Source organism: Harpia harpyja, chromosome Z (assembly GCF_026419915.1).
Source record: "Harpia harpyja isolate bHarHar1 chromosome Z, bHarHar1 primary haplotype, whole genome shotgun sequence".
Lineage (NCBI taxonomy): Eukaryota > Metazoa > Chordata > Aves > Accipitriformes > Accipitridae > Harpia > Harpia harpyja.
In genome coordinates, this window is record NC_068969.1 from 78,440,610 (window position 1) to 78,463,745 (window position 23,136).

Genomic DNA, 23,136 nt, shown 5'->3' on the forward strand with positions numbered 1-23,136 from the left:
TTCCCGTACTCATCAGCAGTGCAGGAATTGGTTGAGGAGAAGTCAGTATTGCAGCAATAAAAATACTGATCATGTAGAAAGTGTGTAAGTGTGTTGAGGCAAAAGACTGGAAGTACCTTTACCAAGGACCACGCTAGGTATCTGAGAAAGAAGCTAAAAATGATGAAGATTTGTTTGATGGCATGTGTGCAGCACTGCACAGCAGGACCACACACCCTGCTTGGGCAGCCGCTGCTCTGGTACACAGGTGAATTTTAAGAGTACCACCTAAAGGGCAGTTCCTATTAACACAGCAAAGCCGGCAAAAAGAGGCTCCTCCTGTGCTTCTTTACCTCGCGTTATTTTGATGTGCAGCCACACACAACTACTCAGTTTAAAATAGATTATCTCATTTATGTTAGCCATGCAAGTTTTAAGAGTGCGAGTTTTTCCTTGTGCTTGCTTGTAAAACTGTAACACTTGCATTTCCAGGATTTGTTTCCTCTACCAGCCTGATGCGTTTTCTTCAAGTTAAAGGGAATCACTGGGCCCTTTGAAATCTTTTCTCCTTTAGGAGGAAGAAAGTCGTTACCTAAAACACATGTTTTTATAGATTTCCAATCTTAACAAGGGTACTCCTCTGAAAGCTAATTTTGAAATCCATGCATTTATTTTTTTGCTGCTTCCAGGTATCTCAGCAGACCTTATGTACTGGAAACAGAGACAAGTGGTCTAAGAGCATGAGGGCCCTGCCTCTGCCCCAGCTGGCCCATAGGAAAGACAAGGAGTAAAGCTAAAGCCACCTACAGAGCAGTTCAACACAGAAGAAACAGAAGGAACCCAGGTTTTCTCCTCCTCATGCAATAACTCCTATACTGTTTGAAAACAATCAACTAAGTTACCTGATAATATTATAACGTTCTCTCTCAAAATATGGATTTTAATATGTCATTGACCTATGGTGTGCTGGGCATTACTCAGCACTTACATGTCAAAGTCATTCATAGCTTAATGGGCACAGCCAGCTACATACAGAACACAGCAGGAACACCACCAGTGCTGCTACTTCTCATTAGTATCAATAATGTGCTCTTACATGGAACTACTGTTACAGTTTCCAGACATCCTTATCTCTAACAGGATGTAGCAGGAATAGGAGACATCCTAAGATGTTCCTTACAAATAATCACAAGGTTTGGAAAGCTCCTAGTTTCAGGCCAGGTAGAAAACACAGTGGTTATTTATTCTGTCAAAACACAAATTAAACATATAACTGAAATAAAGTAAGTGATTCAGGTACTTCTGCCAGGTAATGTATTTATTTTGTCTTGTACACTTGGTGATCTGTATGGAATGATTGTCCAGAAAATGCCATAGATTCAGTGGGGTTTATGCATTTATATGAATAATGTGATCATCCACAGCTGCAGATTAGTTAGTATTAAAAATATAAGATAAGAACTCTCATGCTTGGGGGGCACAAGTTAGATTGCTGAATAAGGTGATTTATAATAGGCTGTTCCAAAAATATCCATTCCGGTATGTGTCTTTGAGATATCTGAAGCATTTCTTGGTCAGAGTTGGAACACTGATCTGATCCAATACAGAACTTTCTGTGGCCCTAAATTTTTATTTATGCTGCCAAACAATTGCATTTTTGGTATTTGTTCAAAAAAACCAATCATAGTGTAAGGCTAGTCCATAAAATCCCATCCTTCACATATCATCTTGAAAACATCTTTTGTCTCAGATAATACAGCATTTGGCAAATAAAGCAATATTGGAAATACAATTTTTTTTTATTTGTACCCCAAATTTCTCTTAACAAGAATAGGTAAGTTGTCCTTTAAATTGCCTGATCTGAAGTTTTCTTTGTCTGAGCCATACTTAGGGCTTATAGAACATTCAGGGTTTCTTTTAATCCAGTCTGGTTTACAAACGTAGTATTAGCATTTCTCAGTTCCTGTATTCACTTAACAGTCAGCTGGGTTTTTTATTTAGACCAAAAAATTCATAAAATATTTTTGTTGCAAGCATAAAATACAATTTCCTCCTGAGTTCAAGGAACACAATCCTTTGGGTAGTTTGTAATAGACCAGTTGTGACAGATGTGAAATTATGAATGAATGTAACATTGGGGACAGGGGAAGAAGTTTTTTTCTAGAAACATCTCTATGTAAATATATTTCTTGCCTCAGCATGGAATTTATTTTAAAACAAATAACCACTAGAAGAATAAGTAATACAAACTCCTAATGCTGATTATGCAAAATTCACAATTTTTTTTAAACTTTTTCCCCTGTAGAAATAGCCTTTTGGAGGCCTGATAGGAAAAAGCCCTCAACTGCATGTCTTGATAGACATGATTTGGGCATCGGGCACAGCTTCACTTTCACTTTAAGTAAAGAGCTGCTCACCTGCTGTACTTGTTTGGCACCTACACAGCTAGGGTAGTTAATGCCTGGCAAGCTTAGCAGTACTGTAAAATATGACACCTTTGTCCCCAGGTCAACAGTGGTGTATTTAATGAAGACTTGCTGGTCACTGGTCAGCTTTCTCAAGAAGAAGACCTAAATCCACTGAAAGAGGCTCAGACTTGCTGAGTGTCGTAGTTTAACCCCAGCCAGCAACTAAGCACCATGCAGCTGCTCACTCACTCCCCCCCCACCCAGTGGGATGGGGGAGAAAATAGGGGAAAAAAAAAGTAAAACTCTTGGGTTGAGATAAGAACAGTTTGATAGAACAGAAAAGAAGAAACTAATAATGATAATGATAACACTAATAAAATGACAACAGCAGTAATAAAAGGATTGGAATGTACAAATGATGCGCAGTGCAATTGCTCACCACCCGCCGATCGATGTCCAGTTAGTCGCCGAGCGGCGATTCCCTGCCCCCACTCCCCCCAGTTTATACACTAGATGTGACGTCACATGGTATGGAATACCCCGTTGGCCAGTTTGGGTCAGGTGCCCTGGCTGTGTCCTGTGCCAATTTCTTGTGCCCCTCCAGCTTTCTTGCTGGCTGGGCATGAGAAATTGAAAAATCCTTGACTTTAGTCTAAACACTACTTAGCAACAACTGAAAACATCAGTGTTATCAACATTCTTCTCATACTGAACTCAAAACATAGCACTGTACCAGCTACTAGGAAGACAGTTAACTCTATCCCAGCTGAAACCAGGACACTGACCTAATCATTTTGGTAGCAAATTTTAAAAGCACATCCAACTTTCATTCACATACATAATTCTTGCATTCTGTAGTCATAATGCACTCCTGTGTTAGACAAATGACACTTTTTTCCCCTTTTTACTAGCTTTATTTTTTATTTTATTACTACCCTTTGTTGAGGAGTCATTGGACTAGTGTTTTAAAAAACAGCTTTTTGGGAAGATGCTTGTAAGCCCAGTAGGTCGTAGGAACTAAGTTTCTGCAGAAGCAAGATGTGTACAGTCAGCTGGGGACTGGCTGCCTTTGCCTGTGACAAGTGGTACCACCAGTGAGTTCTCCCATGTTAGGTATTGCTTTCCCCACCAGCCCCCCTCAATGACTTGATTTGTCTCAATAATGACAATCATCTACCAACATGACATTTTGACATTAAACTTACTCTAGATCATCAACACATGTTTGCAACTTCAATATTTGAAAGCTCAATTTGAATACAACTCAACCAAAATCAGTTCAGCCAACAAAGAGAGGTGCTCCGCTGGACCTCATATTCACCAACAACAAGGGGCTTGTTGGGAATGTGAAGGTCAAAGTCAGCCTTGGCTGCAGTGACCATGAAATGGTGGAGTTCATGCTCCTGGGGGCAGTGAGAAGGGTATAAAGCAAGATCACAACCCTTGGACTTCAGGAGAGCGGACTCTGCGTCTTCAAAGATCTTCTTGGAAGAGTCCCATGGGATGAGAACCTGGAGGGAAGAAGGGCCCAAGAAATCAAGGATCACCTCCTCTAAGCTCAAGAGCAGTCCATCCCAACAAATAGGAAGTCAGGCAAAAATGCCAGGAGGCCTGCATGGATGAACAAGGAGATCCTGGCCAAACTCAAACACAAAAAGGAAGCATACAGAAGGTGGAAGCAAGGACAGGTAACCTTGGAGGAACACAGAAACATTGTCCAAACATCCAGGGAGGAAGTTAGGAAAGCTGAAGCCCAAATGGAATTTAATCTGGCCAGGATGTCAAAGGCAACAAGAAGGGCTTCTGTAAGTACATAGGTGACAAAAAGAAGATTAGGGAAAATGTGGGTCCATTGCTCAATGAGACGGGGACCTGGTTATGCAGGACATGGAAAAGGCTGAAGTACTGAATGCCTTCTTTGCCTTAGTCTTTACTAGCAAGGCTGGCCTTCAGGAATCCCAGGCCTCAGAGACCATGGGGAAAGTCTGGAGGAGGGAAGATGTATCCTTGGTAGAAGAGGATCAGGTCAGGGAATACTTAAGCAAACTGGTCTTATGTAAGTCCATGTGCCCAGATGGGATGCACCCATGAGTGCTGAGGGAGCTGGCAGATGTCATTGTGAGGCCACTGCCAATAATCTTTGACTGATCTTGGCACCTGGGAGAAGTGTCTGAAGACTGAAGGCTGAAAGAGCTGGGACTGTTCAGCCTGGAGAAAAGAAAGCTGAGAGGGAATCTCATCAATGTATATAAATACCTGAAGGGAGGGTGCAAACAAGATGGAGCCAGGCTCTTTTCAGTGATACCCAGTGACAAGCCAAGAGGCAATGACAAACTGAAACACAGAAGGATCCCTCTGAACATCAGGAAACAGTTTTTCACTGTAAGGGTGACTCAGCACTGGCATAGGTTGCCCAGGAAGGCTACAGAGTCTCCATCCTCGGAGATACTCAAAAGCCATCTGGACATGGTCCTGGGCAACTGTCTCTAGGTGGCCCTGCTTGGGCAGGGGGGTTGGACCAGATGATGTCCAGAGATGCCTTCCAGCATCAACCAGTCGTGATTCTCTGATTCTGTGAAATACAATGCATAGGTTTAAATCTCCTCCCTACCTATTTAAATGTTTTTGGTTACAAGACCAAAATAGGACTCAGTCTTATGAGACTGTGCTTCCCATCCAACCTGAAAAGGCAGAAAGGACTTTTCTCAGGCTCTGTTGGTACTTGTGCTTCTCAGCTAAAACAAGGAAGTACAGTGATGTGACTGATAATAAAAAGTCAAAATGAAAAATAAACAGAAATATTACCACATCAATGCAGAACTAAGTAATGCTAGGCTGCAAATTTATATGGATTTGTGTCTTAACCAAAGCAGCCCTTTCTTCCCAGTTCTGAACTGCCTGAGCCATGAAGACACCGTGCTTTTCCTGAGAAAAGCGATGAAGCAGATGGTGTCATGTGTAGGTTTCTAAGGTCTTCAGTGGTTTGCAGAATGCATTCGTATATTGCCAGGGGATTTGTAATTGCAAGCTGCACACAGGACTATACAATCAAATAACAAATACTGTTGAACTAATAAGGGTTAATGGCAGAATAAAATCTCTTATGTTAATATCATGGCAACTGTAAACTTTAAGAATGGTTTGAACATTTTACAGCAGAAAGGCTGATTACTTCAGCACATGAACACATTAAAAATAGTGCCAAACAAGGGGGGGATTTAATTGATAAGCAGTAAATAGGATGACCACCTTTTCATGTACAGATTTGTTTAAGAAAAAGCAACTCATTTTCCTTACTCTATAGATACAGCTTTCATGAGGCAAAATTTTAATTGGAACTTATATCCTAACATATTTCCTTATTTTTCCTTATTTTGCTTATTCAGATTGTGATGTGAGCAAGAATAAAATTCTTCCCTAGATAAGATATCACACAAGTCATTAAGATCAGCAAGGTCCTTAGGCAGATATTTTCTGGCTCTATTAATATTCTAGCGTGAAGTGACGTCAATTAAATTCCATTTTTATTTAGTCTGTGTGATAAGCTATGAGATAAGGTCTCAGCAGGAAATGTGGAAAAACTTTATATTCACCTCCATGTACAGACTGTTACTCTCTGGTTAACCACTCAGCACTGGTTGCTGTTTCTGTAAAACTCAGTAGCAGCATGAATGTTATTTAAACATGTTGGGTTTTGAGAAAATGGCTGAGATCTTCAGTCATAGCTTTTTTAAATAGTTCACATTTGTGAACTATTCACATTTGTTCACATTCATCCTTTTGAAAAATGCAATGCAAAATCCTCCACAAACTAAACAGAAAAAATCATTCCCCTTCTCTCATGCCTTATGTGTCCTCCCCAGATATAAACTACAGGTTAAATACAGAAGCAACATCATGTTGAGCAGGGAATTGTTTCCCAGGGAACCCCTTCTTTCCATAGGCAGTAAGCATACCTACAGAAGTAACTTGTTAGGAAAGTGCTGTATTTTAAATTATAAAGTACAGAGTTATTCTTTGTGCATTTTAATAGATCCTAGTGATATGTTGTGCTTGCTTTACACTAGTGATATTTTAGGTGCAACACCTAAGAAAAAAGAGTAGTAGAAATACTTATCACACTTCCTAAACCGTGTATCGTGCTCTTTGCTCACAGATCTCAAGCTGTGACAAAGCAGAAGGGCATGCAGGCAGCAGATGGACTATTTCCTGAAATTGCCACAATGCCCGAAGAAAGAAGGTCATGGGCCTTTCCTCCTCAACCACCCATGCCACAGGCATGGCCGCACTGCAGCCCTCATGGGGGGCAGGAAGGCAGCTGCCCCAGCTCATCTTCAATGTTTCTTGGCTACCTCTGGCCATCCAGCCCAGCTAAATCTGCATTGGCTGTGAACCCCGCACATTCCCCCTTTTCTCTGAGAAATTATTTTCCCATTATGACTGAGCTGAACGTGTTGTTTTCACAACTCTGTAAAAGATTCACTATTTGTCTGACTAGGAGGATGAAAGGGGGAAAGAACAATCTTTTCTGACCCACTGGTGGTTAGAAGCACCCCTGAACCTCAATCAGTGATTGTTAGGGAAGCAGATTTACAGGAAACCCAGTTTTGGTTTTGTTCATTCTAAAGTCAGTGAAATAGTTTTACCCATCAATTTTGGAATTTGAGAGCAATCTAGGAGACTGCTAAATAAACTAGCAAGCATGGGAGCCAGAGCCACTGCTGAATTTTAATCATATTCACATGAGAATTCACCTGAACCTGGCGACTTGCCACCATACATCTGCTTGTTTATTTTATTCATCTTTTTCCATATTCACAGGTTTGTGAGAGATTAATAAAAGTTACCTAGTTCCTAGTATTGTACTCTAGCTCTGTTCATAAAAATACTGTATAAGCCCATTAAAAAGAAACTGAAAAAAAGCTTATGCCAATTTCCTTTCCTTACTTGAGATGGTCCTGAATACCCATCTGTTCTGGGAAGTACTCCACCTGTGAGCAGATGCCTCCCTGGCTCGTGCTTTATTTGCTTGTGTGCCTTACATTGGATGTTCTTTGAGCAGCAGGTCTGCTAACCCTTAGTATGCTTCCTTTATTGCAGATGGCTGTGTAACCACCAATAGCATTACTAGTACTGTCTTGTTCTGTGTCAAAGATAGTAACATGCTGTAAAACTGCCAAATAGCCTGGTCCACCATGCTACTTGTAATGTGACTTTCCAGCAATCAAATTGCAGCAATCATGCTCCTGTAATGACACTGGTGAACAGCAGTCATGACACCAGTGATGGTAATGACAACATCTGCGATTTAATTTTTTTTCTGTAACAGAAAGCAGTCGCAATTAATTTGGCAGTTTCTTACTGAGCAGTTTCTGTTTAAGTTATCCCCACAGCTTACTTAGGCAGGGTAATGGCGTAACTGTACTGCTTTGCTCAACACATGAGGTAGCTTAGTAATTAGAAAACAGGGGAAATGTCACAAGGGACTAAGTCCTGTGCTTGTTGAAGTGAAAGAAAAAACCCTACTGGTTTTAGTGGATGAGGATAAAGCCTGTGGAATGCAACCTACAACTCTGAAACAAATTCATTAATAATAGGCATTCAGCTGTTTCTCCTCAGACCTGCATGCTTTTATACATCAGAATTACTTTCAGCAATGTGACAGGGGAAAATGTAAAGCCTTTTGCTTTGATTGTAATGTTGGAATTTTTTGGACATCGGTAGCACTTGTTACCAAAATTTGTATGATCTTCCAGTCATTTGGTTATGCCTTTGATCATGGCATCATCTAATGAAACATACCTTCTTTGACTGTGTTTCCTATGGCACGTAAGAAAAGGAACAGCCAACCTGAGATGGCAAGAGAGTCTTAACAGAGAAAATACCCAATATTTAAATCAAATAATTGATTAAATATAACATTTTAAACAATGGAGCAATACTGTATCAAAGTGTGAAGCAGATTCCTCCTGGACATACCCAAAGCATATATTCCGTATATGGAAGTGGGTGAAGAACATAGGTGTTTACAAGACAGATCAGAGGTATTCTTCCAGTCATCTAATCACATTTCCCATTAGATAAGGCAAACAGTTTCACTCTGTGATAACTACATTACATTCTTAATTACAGACTGACACTGTAGACAATTCAATGTAATTGCAAACACCTTGCAGTAGCAAGACACCTCTCTGTTGACAGCAACTAAGGAAGCTGTAACAGTCACTTACTGTTGTATAAACCTGCTAAGAATAGTATTTGTTGATTCCCAATAAGCTATTTAACCTTTGCATAACAGCTGCCTGCTTCAGACAACAGGACGATGTTGCATCATGTTCTTGGAATGGGTTGTAAACTGGAAGGGTTATAACTGCTTTACAGATTACAGACCAACTGGATTATCTTTTGATAAATCCTAATGTGTTGCATCTGTTTCCATTACGCCACTGAGGCACTTTGTGACCACACAGTTGCTTACAGTATAGCGGTACTACCTGAGAAACACTTTGCCACAACTATACATATCCCCTTCTGTATTAGTCAAGGCTTGCCTTGGGAAGGTACAACCTTATGCCCCTTGTGCTACTTGCAGACATCAACACTTTCCGCTTACCTTTTTAACCATGAAAGCCTTGTGTCTTCAGAAGCAGTAACAGCCTGGGCTCAGTGTCATGCTGATCTGCCCCTTTTAGGCCTTGCCAGAGTGCTGCCTACTATAACTGGGGTTTGGGCTGTTGAGCAGCCCCTCTTGCAGCATCTAGCCCAGGCTACTGCCTGTGTTCCCCAGCAGGTAGATGCCATTTTAAAAATACTGGGTACTTGTAGTCAGAGCTTTATATGCTTCCCTGTGAGCCTTCTTGATCCCAGCAAGAACAATATTGTGAGCATGCACAATGTGTGGCATCCTAGTTTCTCCCACACCTCATTTCTCCTGCACACTTCTCCCCTACCTCTTTGTACAGTGCCACATAAGACAAAAGTGCTGTGGGGATTTTGCATAGGCTACGCATCCCAGGGGAATACCTGCAGTTCTGCTTGTGGAGTTCAGTGCACACCATGCAGAACTTCCTGTGCAGTTTATTCCTATAATTTATTGTACAAATCTCATTCTTACATACTCAGGAACCCGGGGGGGGGGGGGATTTTCTCACCTCAGGCACCCAAGCACTGCAAAATGAAATGAATCACTGCTCTGAAAATTTCCATCCTTCTCTCTTGTAAACAGCTGCACCACCAATATGATATCATGGTTTAACCCCAGATGGCAACTAACCACCACACAGCCCCTTGCTTACTCCCCACCAGTGGAATGGGGGAGAGAATCAGAAGAGTAACGGTAAGAAAACTCATGGGTCGAGATAACAACTGTTTAATAGGTAAAGCAAAAGCTGTGCACGCAAGCAAAGCAAACCAAGGAATTAATTCACTACTTCCCATTGGCAGGCAGGTGTTCAGCCATCTCTGGGAAAGCAGGGCTCCATCACGCATAACTGTTACGCGAGAAGACAAATGCCATCACTCCAAACATCCCCCCCTTCCTCCTTCTTCCCCCAGCCTTATATGCTGAGCATGACGTCACATGGTATGGGATATCCCTTTGGTCAGTTGGGGTCAGCTGTCCCAGCTGTGTCTCCTCCCAACTTCTTGAGCCACCCCCAGCCTCCTCACTGGTGGGATGGGGTGAGAAGCAGAAAAGACCTGCACTCTATGTAAGCACTGCTCAGCAGTAATGAAAACATCTCGGCATTATCAACTCTGTTTTCGGCACAAATCCAGAACATAGCCCCGTATTAGCTACTATGAAGAAAATTAACTCTATCCCAGCCAAAACCAGCACACATGACTAAAAGATTCACTCCCAATAACACAACGGGCAGTTTCAGTGAGCTGAAGGGAGAGCTGCCCACAAGAGCAGCGCCGAGGCAGCTGGAAGTCTGCCACCTCCTGTAAAGACAGGAGGTGGGACAGAGGAGGAGGCAGCCATGCCGGGAGTCCGCAGAGGACCAGCAGCACCTGGGAACATCTGTGCAGGGCGACTGCACTTGCAGCAACCCATCTAATAGTCTCACTGTTCAGGGCACTCTGCATTAGATAAAGCTACAGAATCACCACCTTCATAACCCAGCTGTTGTTTCAGGGACTGTGGCAGCTAATTATGCTGTGTTTTGACTTTGAACTGGATTTTTAAGGAAGTACATTTAGAAATGTAGAAGTTCACACCTTAGCACACAGAATTATCTCAGTGGCCTCATAAGAAGTCCCTCTGTGTTCAGGTAACCAGACTACATGAGTACTATTCCAGAAATGTTGTCTCCAAACAGATTAATACTTTCAAATTACCTAAAACTATGTCAGTCTACCAGTAGCACAGCCTCTGCTGATAAGTTGCACCTGATGACTGGGATAATAGTCTATTGCTTTTCTAGAGGACATTAAATTATGCTTATATTTAGAGTAAAGGTGGATTTTTCCTCTGCTCATTTCCCAGCTATGGTTACTTTCTGTGTTAGGAAAATGATTCTCTCCTCTCTGCCAAAGCTTTGCTCTGCCAGCAAAGCTGCTACTCTGCTTTGTGACATTCAGTACCCTGCTTATTAATATTTGACAATTATGAGATTTATTGGAAAATGTGTTATACAAAATACTTCAGGAACACTACGCTCTGTATCAGCTACTAAACTTACTCTATGCCAATTACACTTGCTAAGCATTTGGGAAATGTAGTAAGGCATTGGATACTTCTGAAATTTTTATCCAAGACTGGGCGAGGAAAGAAATATAAGCTCTCAGTATCTCAAAGCCACCTTTATTTTCATAAGTATTTTCTGTTTTTCCAAGGCAGGTAAGTTTATTCTGATAGGCTAGATTGCCTTCTAGGTACTCCCATGCACCTGTGTGAAGAAGGGTGTAAAGGCCTCCTCATTCAAACATATAATCTTCATAGTCGTCTTGCATGCAGCTTATGACCCTACAAGAAGCAAGGGAGAAGAAAATCAAACACAAGTTACAGCCCAGAGTTGTTTCTTTGGATACCAAAATACTGTGATTTATAAGCTGTATCATTAAAATTAGGATAATTTTAGCCTCTTTTCACCCCTTTCACATGCTTCTCCAAATTACAAACATGAGATGATGTGTTTTTCTCAATGTGTAGCATTGAAATATCACTCTGATTAAAAAGGCATCAGTTTGAAATGAGTTCATTTTGTTTATATTTGTAAGCAGAGGAAAAAAGACATTTTTTGAGGTTCTGTCCTCTGATGTAACACCTAACTTCCCTATACTTCACTAGGAGTGCCATGAGTATATCAAACAGGAAAATCTGATCTTTGTTTTTCTAAAGCATCAATCTCAAAATTCCTTGTTTTGCCTTGTATACATGTCATCCCCTGGAGAGTCTGTACAATACTGTAAAAAGACAGTGTTTTACACATCTGAAAACAGGACTTAGGGCTGCACATGCACACCATTACAAGCATTTGCCCCCTAATAACAACCCATTGTGTATCTGAAAAAAAAAAGACATGAAAGTATGAAAGTATGGAGAAACATTTCCCACATCCTTCACACAGTTTAGCAGAGAAATAGGTTTTTAAACTTGATTTGAACTTCATTCAGTTTTTGAAGAGGGCAGCTCTTTGCCTGCAAGTTGTGAGTTGGGGTTTCTGGGGGAACTACCTTACTGTCAAAATGCAGCTGGAATGAAACTCTCTCTGTACTAGGGAGGACGTAGCATCAGTACCATTAACGTTCTGGCTAATTATATAACCATATAGCTCTTAAATGCAGACAAGACTCATACTAAGTCAAGGCAGAAGTTTACATGTACAAGATGAGCGAGTTCAAGCCTTTACTCAGATTACTGGCAGCAATCATTCCAGCCTTTCTAGTTCCTTTTCAATTTTCTTAATTTATTTGCATCTGCCTAGCTACTGTATTTGTCCTATGTGAGGCCTAGGCATTCAGAAATAAAGGGTTTTTTTCCTTTGTCATGTTAATTTGAACTTAATAATACCTGCCAAGTGGTGGAGGTATGAAACAGTAGGCTGAAATCATCGCAGCTTCTCTGCAATTGAGGAGTTGTGGGATGGATGCTCTATGCCATGGATAGCAAGAACAGAGAAACAGTGCTTCTGCTTTTATTTTTTCCTATCAAGGTACCTATACTTCTTTTTCTTTCGGTCTACAAGTCTCTTCTTCTACTTCCATTTTTGCTTTCCCTAATATTATTTTTTCTTTTATTTATTTGCCTAACCTCACCTGTCAATTTCCCTTGTGTTTATAACACAGTTTTTATATTTATGGCCAGTACTATAAAATGTGGGTTAATAATGCAATAGGATAAAACTGACACCCAGACAAATGGCTACTTTAATTCTATTTTAAATAACAACTCATGAAAAACACTTCAGTTTTCACATTCTTTCTATAAGAAGATGAAACAGTAATAAAAGACAAAACATGTGTGCACATTTTCAAAAATGCCTAAGGGAGTTGCTTGTCAAAAGATTTGTCATATGTTGAGTGAGCTTTTAATATGGTCCTAAGGCCAGATTTCCTTGACTCCTTCACGTATGACTAGCAGATAGGTAATGGGAGCATATGACAGAGAACTGGGCTTCTTGTGGAATAGAATGGTGGCCTCAGCTCACTTCTTGAGGCACTTTGAAGGGTTGGAAGACTTGAATGGCTGCCTTAAGTTAGACACTTAATGAAGAAAGGTTGTGGCCCTTCTTTCTTCCCAAAAAGTGATTTAGACAATTTGTGCAGATAAGAAGTTGGCAAAAGTAAGCTGATTAGGAAGGAGACTGTTGAGAAGGTTCAACTAAGAGTCTTTTTTGGTGGTTGTGACACTGCATGTGGCTACACTGGAAAAATGCTGATTTGTTCTTTAGTATTTCCTTTAAATAGTGACAGTGCATTTAGCCTGAAGAGAAACTGAACTTCTGCAAGAACAGCTGCTGCAGCTAGTAAGTTCTTGACATGTTTCCTGCTTGCCGTGTGTACTCTGTCACTTCTGCACTTTGATAGAGACAATATGGGGATAATGCTGTTTCTGACCTTTCTAACTATACTTATGTGACATTTGTATACTCTGAGAGCTCAAATGAAGGCTGCTTCTTGAAAACTTGGCTACTGACGGAAAATTGTTTAGAAAGAACAGTTGAAAGCATTATTCTGCTTCTTCAGTTGTGCAGCTTAAGACTTAATAGCTATGATTTAATTAAAAAGAATTTTGCCCCAAACTAGACTATAGCACTCTTTGCTTACTTTCTCAGGGCTTTCTCAGTGCCAAATTGGTATGTATATACTGCTTCATGTTTGTGTATATGCTCTTTTCTTAACCTAATTGTAAAAAGAGTCTCCTCTCAACATACACACATCCCTTCTCATGTGGAATCTCTTGACATCTTTCATCTTAATTCCAATGATCAGAAATCTTGGGAATTAATGAGGCCATGGGTTTAGTAATGGCATGTAATTTCTTTCTATCTCAGTAGTTCAAATCCATTCCTAAATTAATTATAGCTTTTGATTACTAGGTGAATGGACTGTAGTTGTACTTATTCTGATTCTTCCCGTATAGACACTGTATGACAAACTCCTACTCCTTTGTTCAGTTTAAATGAGCAATTCATTACTCACAATACTTAAATCCTCCAGGGTGATACCACTAAGGCAGAGGCATACTGGTACACAGTGCTCTGACTCCCTTTAACACGTCATTTTTCCTGAATAAATAAAAAGTTCTACTTCTGAATGTTTGTGTAAAGCCAGCAGGTACCTTCAGTTCTAAACACCAAATAATAAACATTTTAGTCTACTACCATTCTTCTGAAATTGTATCAGATGGAAACTTACTGAGTGCTTAAGTTGCAACCTTGTAAATTTAGCCTTCAAAGACTTCTTTGATGACTAATATCTCTCACAGAAGAGGATTGGAAGAAAATGCATTTATAGTTTATAGTAATCAGTGCTTTTATTTCTGTATTCAAGACTTTCAGCTGTGACAAATTCCATAATAAGGCTGTATGTTGGATTTTCCACTTGAGTCTCTGGTTTGTCTTAAAGATAAAAAAAAACCTTGTGCAAGGTGCTCGGTTACTAACCAAAAAAAACCCCTAGGTCAAATTGATCGTAGCTTGTATTTCCTACATTTATGTTATGGTTTTGGTAGCTTTACAGAACTCCATTTGCTTTTGGGTTTAATCCTACCAAAATAATCGAGAATTTTGCTATCAATTTGAACAGCAGCAGGACCAAATCCTTAGTGGCCTGAAAAAGTCTACCAGGAGAATAATAAACTTTTCCATCCTCCCAAATCATTCTTTTTTAAAAAAAAAAAAAAGTTCTTTCTGCTGTGCAATAAATGCTGTGGCACATGACATTACTCCAGTCCCACTCCCTTAGACATTTGCTGAAAAGCTTGGAAGACACTGATTTCATTGAGCCACACTCTCCAAGAATCTGCCAGTGTGCCAAATGTGAACTGTCACCAAAATCATTCTATCCACCAAACAAATTGCTGACTCAAAACGTGTCAGATTGCACTGTGGGTATGAGAAAGCAATGTTTTTATTTAACATGGTGATGCAATTCAAACACAGTTAAGAGGGGGAGTTTACAAATGAGAATCATAATTTCACTATCACCGTGAAAGTGAAATAACTAATAACAAGGTCAAAGAAACAATCCAAAGCACTTAAGCCATTGCTTACTTCAGCAATTACTTTTGAAACACAAAATGCTCATAAATAAAAGTTTATGACAATGCTCTGACTCTGGCTATTTTTTTTTTACCTTGAGCTAAGTGTTTGCAGTAAGGTTTTATCGACTTCCTGTGCTATAGGACTACCATAAAAATATTTAAGAAATTACTATATTTAATAAATAAAAAGCATGGGTTTGGGGGTGGATACTAACAGATTAAATATTTACCACTAGATTCACAGTGGGAAGAATTGCAGGTAGTTCATGATAATAAATATGCTGTATATAACTTCTTTTTGACCTTTTCATTTGGCATGGGAATGGATGTCATCTTGTTGATTGCCAGACAAGAAACCATCAGCAACAGGGGTAGTGCTATCTTAAGAAACATAAACTGAAATGATAATTTGGAGTAGCCTGAAAATATATTAAAAAAATTGATGCTCTGAAACACACTGTAGTAAATTTGGAGACAACAAACAAGACTAAATTCCTGTTGCCTTTACCACTACAGAACTGAGAGTAAAATACCTCATCCCTTCCCTGAAAAGATCAGCCTTAGTATTAAATGGCTAGTAACTTAAGGGTAAGTACGTGTGGAATTTCAGTCTATGGGAACATTGACTGAAAAGAAGTTAACTAACTAATAACTTCAGGAAAAAAGACCACCAACTCCACACCCTGTTTTTCATTGCCTGGCAAGCATCTTTCAGCTATCACACTGATATTCATTTATAGACTTAAAGATTGGATTTAAAATAATCAGTTTTCTGATGGATTTCACATGGGGCACTTGGGTATACAATTTATTGATTAGATCTCCACAATAAGAAAACATCTATTTTTAAACATGCTAACTGCTTTGTCTAATGTTTTTAATTATTTCAGTGTTAAGCATCTCAAAATTTCTCTACAGCTCTGGGAACACAAGCAACAATGCTGAAGAACCTAACACAATGTTAAGTACATCCCCAAAGGTTAAATGATCAGTTTGGACTCATTGTCCCATCTAAATGAACACCAAACCAGAGTAACATGATGATCTGTAACCTAAACAAAAAAAAAATTGTCACGTCTTTTTATGCACATATATAATACTACAGATTTAGCAACCCTGTGTATGGAAAGCTGCACATTGTTGAACTCCAGGTCATGATGTTTCAAGTAATAAAGCACTGCAAGTTCTCTTCTCTTTACCTTTGGGAAGAACAAGCGTGCTGCATCATTGCAACTTGACTTTGCAGCTGTTCGAGCAAGGAAGTTCTCTGCTTGCATAAATTCCAGCTTTTAGAGAGTGCCTGGCATTTAGCAGCAGGAATTTTAAGATAATTTTGTAGGTCTTTTCTTAAGTGGAAGCTGGCAACCCCATTTTAATAGTAAAAGTAATAAGCATTTTAGCTTCTGATTATTAACATCACTTTAAGTGAGAAAGTGAAGTACTGACAGGAAGTGTTTCTAAGTGCAACATTCAAAGAAGGGAGTCACTATGAAAAAGTCCCTGGCTAGTTCCTATTTTGCTGTTAATCACTGCTCCACCCAGAAAGCCAACACAGTTTATGAAGTTTAAGTAAAACAAATAAACTTGCACATTTTTAACCTACTAGAGAATAGAATATGTGTGTTTCTTAGAAGAATAGGCAAAAGTTGCAGGAATCCACAACACCTAGCTTTGAGAGATTGTATTTCCACAAATCAAAACAAAACCTGAAGTATCTGGTTAACTATTTACAGTGAAAAATAGCATGCAAGGAGAAACTGAGGAGAATATAGGAATCAACTGAAAAAATAATGAACATTAAGAATAGAAAAAAGAATAAAAATGGAAATAATTGCAAAAAACTGAAATATTGATGACATACATGAAAAAAGACACAGTGATGTAAGTTTTTCAAGGCTTTATGTACATTTTTTGAAGTATTCCTACTGACCATTAATTCTTCAGTGTTTTGTATGTGGGAGTGGGACTGTGGTCTTGTTTCAAAGACTTGTCTTTTGTCTGCAACAACTACAGAGATTAATCCATTTTCTGTTTCATAAAAGGAGTCACAATTTAAGAGAGAAAATTCAAGAGTCCAGAGGCACATATGATGAGAACCTCAACATTACCTCAGACTCACTGAACACAGGTAATATATTCACTGTGGTTTATCCAAGCAAGTGATATAGCTATGAGACTTGTATTGAGATACCAGCCGGAATTCAAGCGTGCTTCTCCCCCTGCTTGTCCACTGTAGGAATCTGACTTCACCCCACTGGAAAAAGAATATCTTTGAGACTACTCATGCACAAAAGCTCTTGCAAATTCAGGCTTTAGCAATGTATTAGCAGCTCAATAGCAAAGTTTGGATTGATCTTGATTGTGCAAGATTACTATAATTAATAATACTGGCTATTTGATCATAATGACAATCATATTCCTCCTGGAAAATTATAAATATTATCTGAAGTATTCCTGCAATTCCATGCATGGGGTTAGAGCCTGTATCTCTGTGAGAAGCCCACAGCAAGTTACAGGGCTGTATAAACAGATGGGAAATCAACCATACAGATGAAGATTCAAGGTCATCATATCTTAGTGTGAAGCAGAAATGGCCCTTTCATTGCTAACAGAACTCGGTGACAATTAGTCACTTAGTAAAGAATTTCTGGAGCAAAATAACCTTGCCCTGAGGTACGTACGGACACCTCAATTCTCATTTGGCTGAGCCTATACATGTACTTACAGGGACTACTGAGTAGAAAGGTGAAAACCCTACCAAAAACACATTAACTACTATAACCAAGGCAGTAGCAAGTGACAGAGCTCTGTTATTTTAGTTATGTGTAGCTTAAGAAGGTCAGACACCTCGAACATACGTATAGGTGAAAGAAACAGGTTTTCTGTTCCTTACAGATTTTCTTAAAAATTACTTGTCTCCTACTGCCCTGGCAGCTCTTTTCTCCTGATGGTATAATTCACATCAAATGAAGACAGCTTTTCTTTTAATGCATAAAGAAGAACTCAAATGAAGTTTGGAAACCGAGAGCACTAACAGGAATGTGATCCTATCATATTTTTTCTCTCTTATCTCTGCAATAAATGGAGCAGATACCGGTTCCTTAATAGCCAGGTGTTTTCAGGTGAAGGGCATCCAGCTTTTATAGACAAGCAGACCTATGCCTTATCAAATTTTCCTGGCCTTTTCTTCAAATTCTTCTTCAATTTTAGGATACAAACAGATGAATTGCAGTCATGAGTGTAATGAATAGCCATGAAGGGAAACAAGACTGGAATCTTTCTACGTGTTACAATGCAATCAAAAACCAGCTACTTGTTTTTTCTCTTAAAGTTGTTCCTAAATAACATTTGAATACCAATATACAGTGATAACACAGAGAAGTTCAGCAGAAATGTTGAGTCAGAAATGACACCATTATCTATAGCAAAACTAGTGGGTTAAAGAAAAAATTTTCTTCTAACATAATCCTATATAGCAGTGTTTTCAGGAGGTATCCCAATTGGAAGTATGATAAATGCTAGCAATTATGTCATATGTGCAACTCAAGAACATACAGTCAAAACTTTACAGCTCTTTGATGACCTCTGCATAAGGACATCTCTTCTTCAGCACAGTGTCTCATTATCTTTGACAGTCTTCTGTTCAGACATCGAGATCTGAATGCAGAGAGCTCACTGAGGGACAGAATACTTGAAGCATCATGATAGATGTGTTGCTTCTCTGTTATTAAAGGTTTTCCAGATATACCTTTCTCTGGATGGAGTCACAAGAAGATTCAGACACTCCAAAGGAAATTCTCCTGAATATGTTGGATTTTGAAGGCAGAGGAGAAGAAGGAATTCTCAACATCTTACAAGCTTCTGGTTTGTGTGCTCCTCCTTTTGTTTGTTCTCTGTTATGCTTATTATTTCATTCTTTCTTTTCTGACCAGGAACAATTACTAAAACTTTTTTTAGCATTTTCCACTAATAGAAAATTCACAGTAGTGCATGCTTACTCACGTCAGACTTAGAAGCAGCAGCTTGTTAACTACAGAACATTTGCTTGATCTCTCACACAGCCTAATGCAGCATCTCATGCAGTGTTACAAAGTCACAGTCTGCCTAATTATCACCATGTAGAGAAAGTGCTGAAAGACATTGCTTTTGGAGCCCTAGCTGTGTAACTATGTTAGTATCGCCCTTTGGCTGGGCTAATTAAGTGCTAGTGCAACTCTGTTGTATCTGGTACCAGAGTTGCCTTCAGTATATTTGCATAGCACTGCACTGTGCCATATAGACAGCCCATAGCAGCTAGCCTTACCACAAGAATAGTACGTACCGGCATTTGCTTCTCTCTATGATAATGTGATACTATAATAGAAAGAGAAATACTCTGGAACTCTGTTCCTGTGCAGTTATAAACGAATGTGTCTGGAAAAAAACATGTGGACTTGGTCTCTGCCTCCATCTATCAGAGGTTTTTCAGGGTTTAGAGCTCCTGTTTAGCTAACGAATAAAACCATGTTTTCTTGACCTGATACTAATTGGTCAGGACCCACACTTTGAAAAGATTTCTGAAATGAGTGGAATAAAACTTTCATGTAACTGCCTGCACATGCAAAAGCCAGATACAATTTCTTGTTTTGAAATAGTAAGATATCACACTGATACATGAGTAATGCACTTCTGAATACTCTTAGAAACTAAATTTTCTCCTCCCCAGTGATGTATGTGAGCAGAGCTATACACCCATGTGCACAGCACCTCAAGAGCAGGATTTGATAAGTAAAATGGTACCAAAACCCATTGAAAATTGGGGTTTGCACCTCATGGTCAAATTCCCTGACATGAATCCTGAGTACATTTTTTCTCTAAAGGTGAGATACTCTTTAAAAGGAAAAACGAAACAGCACTGAAAGACTTGAGAACAAACGGTTCATTATCAGAAGAGACAGAATCCCCAGCATGGGAGAAGGCATCTCTACATGGAAGATGTTGCACTGGCATTTGATTTCCCTGAATGACAATCTTGCTTAGCCAATGAACTGGGAGATTTTATACTCTATTGTCAGAGAAACCTGAGGCATACACTCAGACCAGAGTGTACTTTGATTCAGTATCTCAAAAAGAAGGCATAGCTTTGAGAAGTAGAAATCCACAAAAGCCAGCAGAAGTCTGCAGGGTGCATGCAACATGCTAGTACCTACATTTTCCTTTGTTTTGTGTAATTATTGCTTTTGTAGAATTTAAAGGTGCAAACATTTATACTAGTTTGTGTTCAAATGGAATTTTCATTTTCCAGGTTGCTTCAGATATGAAGCAGAATTCTTATACTCCAGTAACACAGCTTATTGTAAATTAATGAGTGTATCATTAGTGAGTATGTAAAACATTTATAAATGTAATCTCAATTTAAATCCAATGCTTTTTTAAAAGCATGAGTTCAAATCATCCTTTTAGATAAAATGACATTTCTACAGTCATTGCAATGTTATTTTAAATGGTGTGAAACTAGAAGAGTAGTCAATAAAAATGTTCAGACAACATTTACTCTAACATTTTACTAATTTCTTCCCCTCCTCTGAAGATTTTGCACCAGTTTGCATCTATATCCTCTAAGCAGTAAACTCAACAGGAAAAAACTGGTTTAGAATTTCTCCATGACTGTATCACAAAATGGAGTGGTTCGGACCACTTAAAGAATCACCTTCAAGGGTATTAGCAAAAATAATTTAATAGGAATTTATAAAAGTATGACTTCACAGAATTCCATAGGAAGATTTCCTCTATTACTTAATACATGGATGAAACACACACAGGAAAATTAAGTCAGAATCAAACTAAAATTATGTATACAGAGACCAAAGATGCAATAGGGTAAAAGGGAAACAAGCAAATGAAAATCAAGTTAGAATTGATTTCTGATGATTTGTACAGAGATCAGGAATGTAAAAAGGTAGGGGAGACCCTCCTGTTGAGTCACGAGGTTCAGAGAAGATCTCTTTGCTTTCTAAACTCCTGTCGGAGTCTACGTGCAGCTGGGCCAACTCCTAGTCCCAGACTTGGTCAACAGTTTATATCGTACCAGAGTTCCTGGTACGGTCAATGGACGCTTAACTGCCCAACTCATAACACTTATGCTAAGGCCTACTGAGACTTCGCAAGTTCATAGATTGGCCCAGAGAGGGGGAAGAAATGCACCACCACAGACTGTTCTTCTTAAGGATTAGATTACTTCAGATACATGTCCTAAACTGGGAAACAGAATCAATGTCATCTAGTTTTTGACAGCTAGGAGAGCTCAACACTGCTCAGTTTTCAAGTGAACGTGTGGCAAAACTTAATTTAATTCATTATCTGCCAGAACTTTGCATGCTTTCTGGTTGGCAGTGCTCGCATTTTAACTCACCCAGATGCTTCTCCCTCTTTCACTTTTAAAGAAGTTTTTACAACCTCTTTCCTCTTACATGCAATTTCCCTTGTGGACCTGGCTTAGATTATGTAATTGTCTTAAAAAAAACAGGAAATAATGGCAACACTGAGACTGGAAGTCCTGTCTTACACATTGTCAGCACCATATACACATGCTCTGCAGCCTCATAGTTACAAGAACAACCAAAGAAACCCAGCTTATCGCAGAACTAACTAGGACAAGTGCAAGGATATATGGGTGGCTAAGAGGACGCAGTCATGGATGAGGAATCCAGAAAGACTGAATTTATTTTTAAACTTGGCTGGACTACAGGAAGAGATTCAGGGAGGAGACAGTTTCCCATATGTCATTGCTTCCAGAAAAGTGCACCTGTTCTGTTCAGAATAATAATATCAACAGTACAAAGACCACAGTTTTGCTCTAAGGCAGGGATGAAGATGACTGATTTGCTAACTTGTAGACAAATGTCTGAATTACTAAGGCTCATGTGAGTATCTGTATGAAGAGCCCTCTGATTTCTAGAGTGACTAGTTCTGCTCAGTTATCTCCACGGCTTATGGAGAAAAAAAAAAGAAAGGCGGTGGGGTGGGTACTGAGAAATCAGTTCTTAGATGCCAAAGACTTACGCTTTTCTGAAAGCAGTCATCAGAAATCCTGGTAATCCAAACTGAAAAAGGTCTGCTTCCTTAAAAGCATTCAGGGCCCTTTTATAAGGCCTTCTCCCCTGCCCTTATTTCAGCAAACAAAATTCAGGCTTAGTGTTGACATGCTGATATGCCATAGCTCATATCTCCTTGAAGGTAAGTAAGAATATAAGAAGTTTAAGATATCTGCAATTACTAGACAGAAAGGAGAAACTGCCCTTGAATATTCACACAAATATAAGGGACCAATAAATCTTGATTTCCTGTAAAGTGCATCCTTAAGGAACATGCTTAACATTATTTTAATATATATCCTTTTTTTATTATTTTCATAAGCTGATCAGATCAGTAGAACTGGAAAACAGTGGGTTTTTTTTAATATAACCTTGCATACTCTTCAAAGACATGATGGGAGAGGAACATAGGAGAGCAAAATAGAACTCTTTGTAGTTCTATATATTTCTAGAAAAAAAAACCTCTCCAAATTAACATATCACAGAATTGTCAGTCTTGAAACATCATGTTGCGTTTTAACTCCTGCATAAGTCATGATCTAGAGGAAGGCTTTTGATGCAAAAGGCTTTGTTACCTATTGTTACTCAGAAGGCTCTAAGGTGCCCCTTACTGCATTTTCAGATTTCTAGAAATCCTTTCTTAGTTTTTTTTGCTTTGGGGTTTTTGTTTTATTGTTTTGGTTTTTTTGTGAATGCTGAGGAAAGTGTATCTTCCTATGTGCAACTTTCCTTCAGGAAATTGGTCCATGGTTACTGGATATGTAAAACCAAAGGAACATAAAAATGAAATTACTAATGGGGGCCTAAAGTACTATCTGTGTATGATGCTGGACTCTATGCTGAACTCACTCAGTAGCTCAAATCAGCAGTGGCTTATGGATTTCAAGACAAAAAAATTACTTTAATCACCTGATGTCACTCCTCTGTTAGAGACAACTGGAACTCACATAAGTATCCAGCAGTGACT

At 39.1% G+C, this 23,136-nt stretch overlaps 1 long non-coding RNA gene across 1 annotated transcript in view; it reads left to right on the forward strand.

Moving 5' to 3' along the window:
- The window catches only part of LOC128137862 (uncharacterized), a 32,103-nt gene extending 11,647 nt beyond the window's left edge, over window positions 1-20,456 (forward strand). Inside the window, exons 3-4 of the long non-coding RNA XR_008233889.1 lie at window positions 17,139-17,224; window positions 18,830-20,456. This is a non-coding gene — a long non-coding RNA (uncharacterized LOC128137862). The remainder of the gene's footprint in view (window positions 1-17,138; window positions 17,225-18,829) is intronic.
- The last annotated feature ends 2,680 nt before the right edge of the window (window positions 20,457-23,136 follow it).